This window comes from Ochotona curzoniae, unplaced genomic scaffold (genome assembly GCF_017591425.1).
Source record: "Ochotona curzoniae isolate NIBS_2020 unplaced genomic scaffold, NIBS_Ocur_1.0 patch14, whole genome shotgun sequence".
Lineage (NCBI taxonomy): Eukaryota > Metazoa > Chordata > Mammalia > Lagomorpha > Ochotonidae > Ochotona > Ochotona curzoniae.
Window position 1 is genome coordinate 1002360 of NW_024466684.1, and position 16009 is coordinate 1018368.

General features: G+C 39.9%; 1 pseudogene; it reads left to right on the plus strand.

Annotated features, from left to right (window-relative positions):
- The first annotated feature begins 1978 nt into the window (after nucleotides 1-1978).
- On the plus strand, nucleotides 1979-13585 carry LOC121166423 (annotated as a pseudogene).
- Nucleotides 13586-16009: the final 2424 nt, after the last annotated feature.

Here is a 16009-nt window from a genome sequence, read left to right on the forward strand (position 1 = left end):
CTCATTCTGAGATAGATGCTGCTGTGTATTTTCCCATATTAAGACTGGGGCAGGTTGGGTTTGTTCTAGAAGAGAACAAGACATTTCTGTTCGTGCTGACTTGGATGAAGACATTTCTTGATCTTCTCCATCTCTTTCCCTTAGATTTCAACAAAGAAAAGACAAAAACATTTGAAAGCATTTCATATTTACATGCATTCTGCAGTTGTGATAGGACTAATGGATCTTGTGGCTCAAGCAATATGGAAATCCATATTTTCTCTGCTGAAGCAGAATTGATAAATCAGTGCTGAGAAAAAGGTAAAAACATATATATATAAAAATACTCTGCTGCCAGGAGACAGCAGCTGATATGTATTGTAGGGAATTGTGGGTAGTGAACATTATCCAAAGGATAAAACTTGACAGGTCAACTCACCTTAAGTTAACAGATCAGAGCAACTAAATCTTTTTTTAAAAAAGATTTACTTATTTTCATTACAAAGTCAGATATACAGAGATGAGGAGAGACAGAGAAGAATATCTTACGTCCGATGATTCACTCCCCAAGTGACCACAATGGCCGGTGCTGCGCCAATCTGAAGCCAGGAACCAGGAACCTCTTCCAGGTCTCCCACGCGGGTGCAGGGTCCCAATACTTTGGGCTGTCCTCGACTGCTTTCCCAGGTCACAAGCAGGGAGCTGGATGGGAAGTGGAGCTGCCGGTATTAGAACCGGTACCCATATGGGATCCCAGCGCGTTCAAGGCAAGGACGTTAGCTGCTAGGCCACGCTGCCAGGCCCAAAATAACTAAATCTTAAAGATGCTACTGACATTCCATGCATTTACTGTGTGACAGGATCACGAAAAAGCAAAGACCTAGGTCCCTGCTCTCAAATGCTTACAGGCTTATTGCTAAACTGGACCCATTAAGGTGATGTTTTTACACTGATTTAATGTTATGGTATATGGTGAGCAGAATGACCAAGAGAATTTTATAGTAACTTGGGTGATCAGAATTCAAACCAGGGAGCCATAGCTCAGACAGGAAGGGAAGGACTGAAAAGATACTGAGAAGAAGCAGCAACACATTTATCTTGAGAGGCACAGAAGAGTTAACCACAAGGGAAATGACCAAAAACAACTACAACAACAGAAATAACCCCTCAATACCAGAATGCATAAAAAACATACACAAATGTGTAAAGAAACTCTCTCAGGGCCAAGTCAGCAGACCAAAGAACCTGGATAGGCCACTATTGTGAAAAACAAATGAAGACTACAATAAAGAAAAAGATTTAACTGTTAAGCACTAGGCAACTGTGTCCAAGGATGTCACTTATAGATGAAGCACTGCTGGTTAAGAAAGAAGCCCTACAGAATGGCAGAAACAACATCAATGATCCTTTTTTTTTTTCTTTTTGGAAAGACTCACTGTTTGAAAGGCAGAGACATGTCAGGTCAGGGCAATATAGACTTGCTAGGTTCATGGGCAACTGAGAGAGAGAGGGAGTTCCAGGCAGTTTTATTCATCAGAGAAGAGTCTAGCAGACTGCTCCTTGGCAGGAGACAGCCCCTGACCACTTCCACATGGCAGGCTGACTGCGTGAAGGGATTACCTGCCCAGCGTATGCACCACTGGGCTCCTATACATCTTAGGTGTGGGGGATGGAGAATGCAGCAGCTCCTCATGTTTGCACGTTACTGGCCGTTAGCACTGGGTGCTCATGGTGGGCACTGACCTTCTATGCAGAGATAAGGTTAAGTTGTTTTGGCATCCAGACCTTTCTGGAAGGGAGGGTCAGCTTGACTTTCACATGGTGGTGGAGTCATTTCTGCTCTGCCCAACCTAACAAGACTTAAAAAAAAAAAGCCTTCATAATTGGAAGTAATAAAGCTGAGTTCAACCAGAAGTTCAGTTTGGTTTAAAGTGTATGGATGTAGAGGAAGGCAGTGTTTGTATAAAGAACTAGAATTGGAAAGAATAGAGATCAGGACATGGAGAGTCTTGATAGCCAGAAACAAGCAGTTAAAGCTTTTAGAGTAGAGGAAAATGTCAGGCAGACTGTTACCAAAGCTCATCTGAATGCAGTATGTACAAGATTTGCCAGTGAGTAAATAATAGTATTACAGGTGAGAGGATGTAAGTGAGAGATGACTGACTGGATATAGATGACAGCATAATGTTAGAGGCAGAATGAATGTGAGATTTTGCTGCACGTTAGACTTGCAGTGGAATACAGCTTAAAGGAGAGGGCATCTAAACGAAGGGACTCGGGGTTCACCTTGGAGCACACTGTGTTTACATTATTAGTAGGTTGGCTGGAAGACGCAACATACAGGAAAGTGGGATGTATTCCTGGAACGAGAATTTACTTAGAGAATTTACTTCTGAAGCACAGAGAGATGAAGGCTTAAGTAGATGAGGCTCCCAAAAAGAAAATAATAGAGAAGACAAACATCAGAATCTTATCCAACATCTAATTTTAAAAGGTTAGAGAAGAAAGAATTAACAAGGGGGAAGAACTACATTCAAAGTAGGGGGGGAAAACAGATTATAAAGATGCATGACATTTCCCCTTGCACCTTGTGTTTTTTAAATAGGAAATGGACCTTCAGGAATATGCCTTTCTTATGTTATCAGGCTACAGACCATATTTATCATCAGAAGCAATGCACCCCAATACAGTATTACATAGTAAGCTAGAAGAAGAAAGAGATCTTTGCATTGTTTATCAGGTATTGCCTCTTGCATGTCAATTTCAGCAAAATTTTTTTATACTACATTGCAGTTTGCTTTTACTGAGATGAACATTGTTTCTTCATTGGAATTATTTTAAGTAAGATTTTCACTTTTAAATTCATAAATATATTAGGTTCTGTTTTATTGAACTTATTAGAACTGGATTTCTAAAATCATTTTTCCTGCAATCTTAATAGGTGCTAAATGCTTACATAAGTTTTTGAATGTGCTTTAATTTTATCACCAGAGCAACAGGATAGAACATTAGCATGTAATGGCCTCTGAAGTTTTCCAAGGTAAGAATTTGGTTGCCTTCATTTAAGCTCAGCCTTTTCCTGTATTTGCCACTCCACCCTCCAAAAAATCATCTGATTATTCAAGGAACATCTGTGTTGGATAGCCTAGGATACTATCTGGGAAATGCTGAATTAGATGGATAATTACGATTGTGATAACTTCTGAATTTTTCCAAACTCTACCTTTTTTTCTGTTTTCCATTTAGGACTTAGAATACTTGCCTGAAGGCCTTAAGGGCCGATCATCCAATCCAGTTGCAGTACTTTTTGATACACTTCTTCATCCAGATGCTGACTTTGGGTATGATTACCCATCCACTTTGCATTGGAAATTAGAACAACATCATTATAGCCCTCACTTAGTTCTTGGTAAAGGTCCACCTGGTGGAGCTTGGCACGTGAGTATATTTTTTCCTGGAATTTTAATATATATAAATTATTATGTAATCTTCATAAACCAGCAAGATTCTTAACCATTATAATATTGTGATGTGTGGGCCCGACGCAGTGGCGCAGTGGTTAAGGTCCTCGCCTTGCACGCCCGGGATCCCATATGGGTGCCGGTTCTATCCCAGCAGCCCCGCTTCCCTTCCAGCTCCCTGCCTGTGGCACAGGGAAGGCAGTCAAGGATGGCCCAAAGCTTTGGGACCCTGCACCCGCGTGGGAGACCCAGAAGAGTCTCCTGGCTTCGGACCAGCATAGCATCGGCCGTTGTGCTCACTTGGGGAGTGAATCATCAGATGGAAGATCTTCCTCTCTGTCTCTCCTCTCTGTATATCCACCTTTCCAATAAAAAAAATAATAAAAATAAATCTTTAAAAAAATATATTGTGATGTGCGATGTTGGCCACATCTTAATGCCCTTAGTCGCTTACATGTGCATTAGTTACTAGTAATAAGCTAGTTTGGTTATTGAGACAGTCTCACTGTACTCATTTCTTAGAAAGGCAATTCTGTCTCCACAGCGTCACGAGATTCATATCTAAAGCATCCAGGAATATTCCTCTGCATAGTAAAAAAGTTTAAGATCACATATTCATTTTAGAGTATACAGATTTTCACCCAGTATTTTAAACCAATATCTACTATTTCCGTACATTTTCAAGATCTTAAAGGAAAAATGTATTGTGAAAAAAAGAAATTGTTAGTTGGCTTGGCTGCTGTAACATAATCCCGTAGATTGGGTGACTTGAACACACATATTATTTTTCATGGTTCTGGAGGCTAGAATGTCTGAGATTAAAGTCTGAAACAGGTAAGGGCACCCTTCCTCTCAGTCACCTCATTGTGTCCACACAAAAGAGAAAACGACCTCTCTTCTTGTTTTTACAATGCTACTAATCCCATGATGAAGTGCCTGCCCTCATGACTTCATCTAGCTTAAATTAACCTCCCAGTGACCTCATCTTCAAACGCCATTACATTCAGGATTAGACCCACAAGTTAGGATTCTGGGGGGAATACAGTTCAATCCATAGTAGAGATTTAACCAGAAAACCGAGATACTAAAGGTTTGATTAAACCAATAACTATTACAAAGCCAATAGCTAATAAATATTTTTAATGTGATCACAATAAACGGTGCCTGCTGTGAGATAGGCATTCATTTGTTGCACAATTTCAGTTATTTAGTTCCATGAAGGTTTTAACACTAAGTATCAAATGATAGAACCAATTTTTGTTCAATATTTTGAACAATATTTCTGTAGCGGTGTTAATACATCTGAAGAGCTGTGTACATATAATTTATCAAGTGCCTGCTTCAGGATATCAGTGGATATCCTTAGATTAAATACATGTCTAATTTTTAAAATTTTAATTTTAATGATAATAAGCAGCAACTGCCAAAGTAGCAATGCCTTTTGTTATATTTTATTAACTACCTAGGTTGTGAAAGTTTAAGTTCCCAATTACAGTACTTTTTTATCACATCTTTTTGTACTTTTGGCTGCATTAACCTGTTTCTCTTTACATACAAAGCATGCTCCAGGGCCCGTGCTATGGTACCTGTCTAGTAGAGGATCTAAACTTTGGTGATTTAGCCACACTCCTTAATATCTTCCCTTAGCCCATTGTCCTTCTATTATATATATGCCCCCGCCCCCACCAAACTGATTCATCCAACTATCTACCTTATCTCTTTTTTTTTAAAGATTTATTATAGCTATTTGAAAGGCAGATTTACAGAGAAGAGATAGAAAGATCTTCCATCTGCTGGTTTACTCCCCCAGTGACTGCAGTGGCTAGAGCTGAGCAATCCAAGGATGAGAGCAAGGAGCCTCCTCCACAACTCCCTCATAGTGGCAGGTGCCAAAAGACTTGGCCTCTGCTTTCCCAGGCCATAAGCAGTGAACTGGTTTGGAAGAGGAGTAGCCAGGACTTAAACTGGTGCCACATGGGATGGTGGTGCCAAAGGCTTCTAGTGTATGCTCCTAGTGGAGTCAGATGTGGCTATGCTTAGATCTCTCAAGAGCAGTGTGACAAAGCATTTGAAGAGTTGCCACCCCTAAGAGCTCATACATACTGGGTGTCCAGGGAATTTTCATGGCGTCAATCATGTCCAGGCCAGCAGTGCCCATGTGACTGACTTGGGCCTGTCAGACCTCTGCCTCCTTGTGCAAAAACTGGTAGCCAACATAATCCCGTTGTTAGGCTACACTCAAAACCCACATTCTTTACCTGGTGCTCTATGTGCCATCGCATATGATGCCTGACGGGGCCTAGCATATATTAATGCTCTGTTACAATTATTACGTTAATATTCTTCATTGGCAATACTGAGCTATGTAAGAACAGTCTAAAGAATTGGTTGAAAGAGATGATTGAGGTCTTTGGGCTAGGAGCCTTTGGCCCTTGCTCTTTTCTTGTTTGGAGTTGAGCAGCGCAGAAGCAGGTTGAGGGGGCTTGCAGAGCTCTCTTCCCAGACGGCAGCATTAGCTTCACTGAGGTGGTTTCTCAGGCAACCATTTGTAATTCTCCCTTCTGAAGAGATGCTGCCGTAGCCAAGCAGCCTGCGTTGCAAAAGCATACTGATGGGGGAAGGGGAGGGGAGGGCGATTTTTGTTGCTAGTTTTTGAAAATCTGTTAACTGATATTCAAAATGAAAAGACATCTAGAGCTTTGGTAATTAATAAACATTTATTTTTTAAAAAGTGAAAATACTGATTTGTTCCCTTAACATGCAGTCTCCCTCATGTTGATCATGGGCCAAATGCATGGATATTGTGTAGGCATTGGTGATATTGTAAATTCATCAGATAAAATATAATTATATGAAGCAAGACATATCAATGGAGAGTACCAAAGGCTGAAGTTTTAAAAAGCTAATTGAAATAAAGCTTTGGAAGTTATTTATACAATCATTTGTATTTATAGTCTGAACAATTATAAATTAGGTGGATTAGGCTCTTTAAAAAGAAAACAATCAGGCCCGGCAGCATGGCCTAACGGCTAAAGTCCTCGCCTTGAAAGCACCCGGGATCCCATATGGGCGCCGGTTCTAATCCTGGCAGCTCCACTTCCCATCCAGCTCCCTGCTTGTGGCCTGGGACAGCAGTCGAAAACGGTCCAAAGCTTTGGGACCCTGCACCCACATGGGAGACCCAGTAGTGCCTAGTTTCCCTTTTAGAGATGTTATAAAACCAAGCACTGAGTCGTTTCCTGTGACTTCTCATTGCTCCCTCTGGTTTCTTTCTCATCCCATGCACAGTATTTTGTGCATGTTCACGAGTGTACATGTAACTTCATGTATGCAAACCTCATGTGCCTATCTAAAGCATTTGGCTTTCAGGGTAAAGTGCAGTACACTATGGTACATGATATTCTACTTGAGCTTGTAAGCAAATATTTAATGTTAAACCTTGCGAGTTTTTTACTTGTTTTTTTCCCTTTTCTTTTCTTTTTTTTGGAAGGTGGGGAGAAGCCCCACAATTTAAAAAGCAATATTAGGAGGTCTGTAATTTTAAGCAAAGTAAATAAATTTGGGTAAGAATTACTAGCAAAGACAATGTACTCTAATTTGAATATTAATAGAAACAAGTTAAAACAGGAACTTACTTAACTTCTGTTGAAACAGAGATAAAGGGCCTGGCATTGTATTCTAGCGGATAAAGTACTTACCTTACATGCACTGGGATCCCATTTGGGCACTGGTTCTAATCCCGGCAGCCTCGCTTTCCTTCCAGCTCCCTGCTTGTAGCTTGGGAAAGCAGTCAAGGCCGGCACAAAGCCTTGGGATCCTGCACTTGCTTGGGAGACCCAGAAGTGGCTCCTGGCTTCAGATTGGCGCAGCTCCAGCCATTTTGGCCACTTGGGGAGTGAATCAGCAGACAGAAGATCTTCCTCTCTGTCTCTCCACCTCTCTGTATATCTCACTTTTCAATAAAAATAAAACAAATCTTTAAAGAAAAATAAAAAACAGAGATATAAATAATGACTCGATTTCCTGCTAGACAAAAACCTTGCTAACTCATGGAAATTTTCCTTAATTATTGCATAACACATTATTAATGAGAAATGGAAAGTTTTATTTTTATGCCAGAAGCATTTATTTTTCAAATTATGCATACTGTTTTAAATTACATGTAAAAAAAAATCTTAGGATTTGAGTTCTAACTAAAATTTCTAATATTATAATCCTAGACAAGCAACGTAGAGTTAATTTCCTGTTCAGTTATATGGAAATAATAGTAGTAACTATTCCAATGGATTTCCTTTAAAAATCACAATAGACATTCTACATCTTTTAGATTTACTTGTTTATTTAAAATCCAGAGGGAGGGGCCCGGGGCAGTGGCACAGTGGTTAAGGTCCTCGCCTTGCATGCCCGGGGATCCCATATGGGTGCCGGTTCTAATCCCGGCAGCCCCGCTTCCCTTCCAGCTCCCTGCCTGTGGCCTGGGAAAGCAGTCGAGGACGGCCCAAAGCTTTGGGACCCTGCACCCATGTGGGAGACCCGGAAGAGGCTCCTGGCTTCGGATCAGCATAGCATCGGCCGTTGCGCTCACTTGGGGAGTGAATCATGGGACAGAAGATCTTCCTCTCTGTCTCTCCTCTCTGTATATCTGCCTTTCCAATAAAAACATAATAAAAATAGATCTTTAAAAAAAAAAAAATCCAGAGGGAGAGACAGAGCTCTTCCATCCACTGGTTCACACCCGTTGTAGCCAGAGTGGCCAGGGCTGAACCAAGCTGAAACCAGGAGCTTCAGCTAGGTCTCCCCCATCTTGTGCTGCTTTTCTCAACCAGTAGCAGGGAGCTAACTGGAAGTTATCACAGCAGTGACACTAATCAGTGCCCTCCCACAATGCTGACCCCAGCATTTATGTCTTAAATACAACCAGTAGATTCAAAAGAGAAAATTTTGTGAGCTTCCAATTTCAAGTTGTACTGAATTATGAAAATAGTTTGGTTTGTTTTCAGTGCTGCTTTGGATCAGGATGGTGTTTTTTTACTTTGTTTGTTTTAAAGATGTATTTATTTTTATTGGAAAGTCAGATTAACAGAAAGAAGCATATTCTATCCACTGGTTTACTTGCCAAGTGACCGCAATGGCCAGACCTGAGCCAACATGAAGCTAGGAGCCAAGAGCTTCCCACGTGGAGGCAGGGTTCCATGGCTTTGGGTTCTCTTCCACTGCCTTCCCAGGCCACAAACAGGGAGCCAAAAGGGAAGTGGAGCAGCTGGGACATGAACGGTGCCCATATGGGATCTTGGAAGATGCAAGGTGAGGACTCCAGCCAATAGGTCACTTTGTGGGGCCCTGAACCAGGAGGTTTAGAGACATTATTGCCTAAGTTAAAATGGGAAATGAAAGCTGCATTAAACTGCTTTTTTCCTGAAAAAGTAGGTTATGTTTTTAGCTCTGTGTGAGTAGGAAAACACATGAAAGGACTACACTGTGGCGTAGTGAATTAAGTCACCGCCTGTGACAACAACATCCTAATGTGCAGCAGGTTTGAGTCTTGGTGATTTCACTTCTAATTCTGCTCTCTGCTACCTCGTCTGGGAGAGCAACGTAAGACGGGTTACATGCTTGGCCTCTGCCCTCCACAGGGGAGACCCAGATGCAGTTCTGGCTTCTGACGTTGGACTAACCCAGCTCTTGGCTAGTGCAGCCATTTTTAAAGATTTATTTTTATTATTATTTTTTTTTATTGGAAAGGCGGTTATACAGAGAGGAGAGACAGAGAGGAAGATCTTCCATCCGATGATTCACTCCCCAAGTGAGCGCAACGGCCGATGCTATGCCGATCCGAAGCCAAGAGCCTCTTCTGGGTCTCCCACACGGGTGCAGGTTCCCAAAGCTTTGGGCCGTCCTCGACTGCTTTCCCAGGCCACAGGCAGGGAGCTGGAAGGGAAGCGGGGATGCTGGGATAGTACTGGCGCCCATATGGGATCCCGGGCGTGCAAGGCGAGGACCTTAACCACTTGCGCCACCGCTGCCGCGCCGGGCCCTAGTGCAGCCATTTACAGAGTGAAGCAGCAGATGGAAGATTTTATTCTTTCTACATTTGCCTATCCAAAAAAAAAAGCAAAATACTAAATCTTATTAAGCATAGTATGATACTGATTAGTAGAAGAGAGAACATTCTTTTAGTCATAAGGAGATAGAAAGCTACTTAGTCAAAATCATGTTCTCATAGGTACGACCTGTAATAATACAACAATTATTCAATAGAGTACAATCATGAAACATATACTAATTTAATTTTTACTGCTTTTTAATTCCTTCATTTATTCACAACAGGTTTTAGAGCAGGCACTGAATGTCACTGGAGTCACAAGTACATGTTAAATGCCATCTGTCCTCCAAGGACTCCTGCTGATACAGCTAACTCATTAACATTTTTTAAAGACACCAGCCCTCCTTTGTAAAGCATCAGGACAATTTATAGCTAGAAACAGGCAAATTTAAAATGTGTAAAACTTACTACAGCAGGCCCGGTGGCATGGCCTAGTGGCTAAAGTCCTCCCCTTGAACACACTGGGTACCCATATGGGTGCCGGTTCTAATCCCACAGCTCCGCTTCCCATCCAGCTCCCTGCTTGTGGCCTGGGAAAGCAGTCGAGGACAGCCCAAAGCCTTGGGACCCTGCACCCACGTGGGATACCCGGAAGAAGTTCCTGGATCCTGGCTTCGGATCGGCATAGCATCGGCCGTTGCGCTCACTTGGGGAGTGAATCATCAGATGGAAGATCTTCCCCTCTGTCTCTCCTCCTCTCTGTATATCTGACTTTCCAATAAATAAATAAATCTTAAAAAAAAAAAAACTTACTGTAGGGAGGAGAAATAATCACGGGAGCTAAAAGCACTGTCCTCAAATATGTCTTCTTTTGCAGGAACCTAAACGGAGATCGAGTTACGCCTGAGGACAGAGTTCACTACTATAAACATTATGTAAAGGTCATGGGCCTTCAGAAGAATTTCCGAGAGAATACTTACATAACCTCCGTATCAAGACTCTACAGAGATCAAGATGATAGTGATGGTCAAGATGGAGATGTTTCAACAGAGCATTTACAGATAGAAAAGTCAAAATTCATCAAAAGAAACTGGGAGATCAGGGGTTATCAGCGGATAGCAGACGGTTCTCATGTCCCCTTCTGCCTCTTTGCTGAGAACGTGGCTCTCGCAACTGGGACGCTAGACTCGCCTGCCCACCTGGAAATTGAAGGGGAAGATTTTTACTTTTTTTCATTAAATGCCTGAATTTGAAAAGTCGTGTGGCAAAGTGAATCCAGTGTTAACTGTAGGTTCTGGGCTTACTGCAGCTGATGCAGTGCTGTGTGCTTACAACAATAATATCCCTGTGATTCATGTATTCCGTAGACGAGTAACTGATCCAGGCTTAATTTTCAAACAGCTCCCCCAAAAACTCTATCCTGAATACCATAAGGTCTATCATTTGATGTGTACTCAGTCATATTCTGTAGACTCCAATCTTTTATCTGATTATACCAGTTTTCCTGAGCACCATGTGCTTTCAAGTCGGACATGACATGCATTCTTCAGAGCATCTCTGGATTGAAGAAAATATTTAAGCTGTCTGCAGCAGTAGTGTTGATAGGTTCTCATCCTAATCTATCCTTTCTAAAGGAGCAAGGATGCTACCTAGGCCATAACTCAAGCCAGCCAGTCACCGGGAAGAGTAACCCTGCGGAAATAGACACATATACCTATGAGTGTGCTAAAGAAGCCAACCTTATTGCACTGGACCCCTTAGTTGCAGACAATTTTGTTTGCTTTTTAAAAGGAAGGGCAGGTTTGGAAGAGGCATATTCTTTTAACTTTTCTTTACTGTGGAAGAATTTTATTTCATTTTCAAAGACAAAGCAGAACTTTGCTGGGTACGTTATCCTAGGCTGACAAGCTTTTGCTTTAGAATCTGGAATATGTCGTTCCATTCTCTTTTGGCCTGTAGAGTTTCCTGAGAGTTCTCCTGTGAGTTTGATTGGCAGTCCTTTAGATGTTAGTTGATTTTTTTCCCATACACATTTAAGGATCTTTTCCTTTTTCAATTGAAGAGAGCTTGATTATCATGTGTTGTGGTGAAGATTGCTTTTGGTCAATCCGGTTGGAAGTTCTGTGCCCCTCCTGGATGTTGTTCCCCAATTCCTTCGCCAGATTATGGAAATTTTCCCTTATCAATTAATTGAATACACCTTTAACCTCAGCCTCTCTTTCTGCATATTCTGGGATTCCCATATCTCTTATATTTGGCCTTTTAATAGTGTATTCTTGAATACTTTTTTAAGCCTGATCCAGCTCTGCTTCCAGCTTTTTGTTTGTTTCCCCCTAGTAACAGGAATTATCTTCCAGTTCTGGGATTCTTTCTTCTGCTTGCTTCATTCTATTTTGGAGACTCCCCACTGTACTTTTCATTTGCTCCACTGTATTCTTCATTTCTGATATATCACCTTTCATTTGATTCATTTTCAGTGTGACATACTGCTTGAATTCCTTGAACTCCTGTTTAATGTGCTTCTTGTTGTTGATAAGTTTTATAACAAGTGTTTTGAATTCTGTATCCCCCATTTTCTCAATGTATTCCTCAGTGAACTCTGAGGTTGGCAAAGGGTTTTGCTCCTTTGGAGGGGAGTCTTAAGTAATATTCATTGTGCCTCTGCCTCTTCTTTTGCTCTTGGTCATTTTACTTCTGGTTACCAGATTCTTCTTCTTGGGGTAAGTTTCTAAGCTGTCACCCACAGGTCTACAGTTCAGTTTTACTTATTGCAATTGGTACATGGCTCTTTGTTTGCAGTCAGTTGTGCCACTCCCTCCAGCAAGTTCCAGGTCTGGGTTCTTATGTTAGATTTCCACCATGGTCTCTGTAACCCCAGCTCCTGGCTCACCAGTCTCCACTTCCTGTGATATCACACATAGGCTGAACTGTTGTTTGTACAACCTTTCTCCCACTTCCGGTTGGAGCAGGTCCCAGGATCAGGGAGACAACAGGTGTCCTATGCAGCTAAGTTGTTGGTGGTGTTGATCTTGCTGGAACCTGTTGGCGTTATTTCTGGGTGACACACTGACCTATTCTGACTCATAGAATGCCATAGTTCGTATTATTTTCCTGAGGGATCAGTACAACGCACTGAGCTCAGTGAGTTCTCACGAAGCTCAGCACGTTCTTAAAGATGTTCTCTTGACAGAAAAAAGAAATAGTGCCTACCCAAAACCAAAGGAAAATATGAAGAAAATCCCAGTAAAATAACAACAGAAGACTAAATCAATAAATAAATTACTGCTAAAATGACAGAACCAAATTTTCACCCATTTATATTAACCCTGAATGTAAATGGCTTAAACTCATCATTCAAACATCATAGATTAGTAGACTGTATTAAAAAACAAAACCCATCTATTTGTTGCCTACAGGAGACAAGATCAGCAGAAACTACATCTCATGGATTTTTGATTTTTCTTTTGTTAGCTTCATCTCTTCAAAAACTCTTTCTTCTGATTAAATTCTTCAATGACACATAGATCATAGAGTAGCATTATTTGCTTCAAGAAGGTTCTTGATTTTCTTTTTCATTTCTTCAGCAACACATTAGTCATTCAGTAGCTTGTTATTTAACTTCATGGTGTTGTTAATTTCTTTCTTTTCTTCCTGTTGTTGATTTTGTTTCTTGGCTTTTCATTTAACAGGATGTATAACAACTGTGTAATGAGACTATCATATCCAGATACAATACAGTATGTATCTCAACTTCCAGACAACCATGGACTCCCAATGAAACTGTTTACTATATTTTGACAATAGGATGCTGGACTCTCTGCCATTGTCCATGCCCTCAATGATGGACATATGACTGTTTATGAAGAACTATACTATAGTAATAATATAGGAAACCCAGTGAGTAGACAGGGAATTAGGGAGGGGAGAATGGAAATCCCAGGGCCTATGGAAGTGTATCATAAAATGTTAATAATAAAAAGAAGTAAAATTTAAAAAATAAATAAACGGAAGGACACTTGGTATTACATGCTGTTTAGCTACAAGACAGAAGAAAAAGCAACATTTACTTGTTGAACAAGGAGGAGGAGATGGGATCTCTTAAAGCAAATTTATAAATAAATGGACAGTTTACCATTAAAGATTTTTAATAATGGTTTTGCAGTGTACTGGCATGAATTGTCTGGACTTGAATTAATTAAAGCCTCAATTCATACAGTAAATTCATTTTTTAAAACTGCCATAACTTGGTCCTGATACATATATTAATGCATCAAAGATGTTACTGTTAGGCAAACAAAAATACTGCCAACTTGGTGTACTTTAAGTTTTCACTTAACTAAAATATTCTTTTCTCTCAAGGTATGTTTTCTTAATGGTCATTTTGGGGATGGGTTGTTACTTGTTTGATTCAGAAATACTACCACAGTAAATCTATCAAACCATGCAGTCATTAAATGAGAAATTGTCCTCACTGTATATTGGAACACTTTGCTGTTCAAAAGGTGATCCAGGGCCAGCAGCATCCACTTCATAAGTTACTTGTTAGCCATGGAGATGCTCAGGCCCCACAACATTCCTACTGAATCAGAAGCTGCATTTTTAGGAAGATCCCCAAGGGTTACATATGGATGTTCGTTTAAGTTGGAGACATCTTGGCCTAAGTGGAAATCAGATAATGTATATATGCTAGGGAGGGTGAAAGGGTAGGAGGTATTCACAAAACAGGTTTTATTTATCTTGATATTATCAATTGTATAAATTAATTTGTTAAAAAATATAATGGCCTTCTAAAAATATTTTTATTATTGGAACTCTGACACATACTTCATACTCTTACAATAAGTTGAACATTCCAGCAATGTGGGTATATGCCTTAACATCTAAGAAACCAACACATTTTTTCAGAGATTTTTTTTTTTCTGTGATCACCATTAACATCACATCGATTTGGTTTTGCAATTCAATAAATTGTGAATGGAACTACTTATCTTTGTGTGAACATTGAGTTCATTTCTATCACTGAAACTAAACTATCTAAGCTAAGAATGGTAAGTACTTCTGAAATTGTAATACTGTTTGGGTATTCATAATTTTAAGAGCTTAAAATAAAAATATAGGTTAAAATTTCTATTCTCAAAATGATTATTGAAGTTTTCTTTCCTTTTTTAATATTAAATGTTTGCATTATTTTATGACATAGTTCCATAGGCTCTGGGATTTCCCTTCCCCTCTCTCCAAGTTCTCCTCCCTTCCCCCATCAATTTCCCCTATATCATTACAATAGCATAGTCCCTCATAAACAATCAAAGTCCATCATTCTGCTATTTAAGTGGATCCTGACACTGTAGGTACAGACAATTGCAAAGTCCAGCATTCATGGTCAAGATATATTTAACAATTTCATCGGGAGTCCATCTTTGATTTGGAAGTAAGAGATGCATACTGCATTGTATTTTCACATCTGGATATAGTAGTCTATTGCACAGTTACCATATGTTCCACTAAATGAAAAGCCATAAAATAAAACAGAAAGAAAAAGGAAAGTTAACAACAACGTGAAATAACATGCTACTGAAAGACCGATGTGTCATTGAAGAATGAAAAAACAAAATTCGAAAACTTGAAGCAAATGATGCTACTATATCACCTATGAGTCAGAAAATTAATTTTTAAAACTTTATTAAGAATTGAAAGAAAAATATCAAACCTGAGATGCAGCAAAAACAGTACTGAAAGGGCTATTGGTCTTGTAGTTTGCATGAAAGTTGTTTTATATCAAAGAGAAAATGTAATATTGTTTAATCACGGGAAATGACAAAGTAGCTTACACAGTGATAGTTGGACTAACCTATTGTAAATGTCTTGATTTGTGTTTAAGTGTGCTTAATGTCTATTTTTATATACATTGCCAGAAGTTTCAGTATAAGAAAGTCTTCTCAAGTTCTCCTTTGTAATTGAGTATGTCAGTCCACAGTCATATTATGGTAGTTATTTCATCTTGGAATGCATTCATCAAACCTCCAATTCTATTTTTCATAGAATTTTAGAAAGTGGACCTAAAAAGGCAGTGTTTTTGTATAGATTTTGTTATGCTGTGTGATCAGTTAACTAGGAACAAATTTATCTTAACTATAATGCTTCAGAATACATTTGCTTCTACTAAATTGTTTCAGAAGAATTCTTAGATTCTTGATAATGGCATACCTAATTCAGTTCAACTTGAACTGTAATCCCTTTTCCCATTATGATGGTAATTTTCAAAAACTATTTGCACACCTTATTGAAATGGTCTTATCTTATAACTGCACTTGAGTCAATACTTTTGCTTGTTTTTCAATTCTGAATGAATAAGGTTTTTTTCTTTATGCCCATTCCACACCTTGAAAATCTTTCCAAGGTCTACTGGCTAAGCCCACCTCAGTGTGCATCCACAGACCCAGACATGTGATGCAAAGCTTGGGCACAGGACTTCTTCAACCTGATCTGCTCTTCCATGCTCTGATGAAACATCCTCCGCTAACCAGAT